This window comes from Dioscorea cayenensis, chromosome 9, assembly GCF_009730915.1.
Source record: "Dioscorea cayenensis subsp. rotundata cultivar TDr96_F1 chromosome 9, TDr96_F1_v2_PseudoChromosome.rev07_lg8_w22 25.fasta, whole genome shotgun sequence".
Taxonomy (NCBI): domain Eukaryota; kingdom Viridiplantae; phylum Streptophyta; class Magnoliopsida; order Dioscoreales; family Dioscoreaceae; genus Dioscorea; species Dioscorea cayenensis.
In genome coordinates, this window is record NC_052479.1 from 28,320,052 (window position 1) to 28,320,411 (window position 360).

The window sequence follows — 360 nt, forward strand, 5'->3', positions numbered from 1 at the left end:
ATCCTCTTCCCGACCACAGAGCGGACCACCATCCCACCTGCCGCGACAACTGAGGGTTTCTGCGCTCGAACCCTCCCGCACCACAACATGCTAGAAATCCCCTTGCAGAACAAGCTCCCACAACCCCAGCGAGATTCCAGCAGTCTGAGACTATCTCCCACGCATCATGAGCGCCCTTGACTCCATTGCTTCGCTGAACAACAAGCACGTGACCAATCTTAAACAGCTTCGATGGCAAAAGCTAATTCAATCTACGAATGGCTAGTCGAGCAAGGCCACTTTCCTCCTCCACAGTGATCCGGTCAGTTCTCTACTCCCCATTTGCTTACATTTAATTAATTTCTTAACATTGAGGGCAAT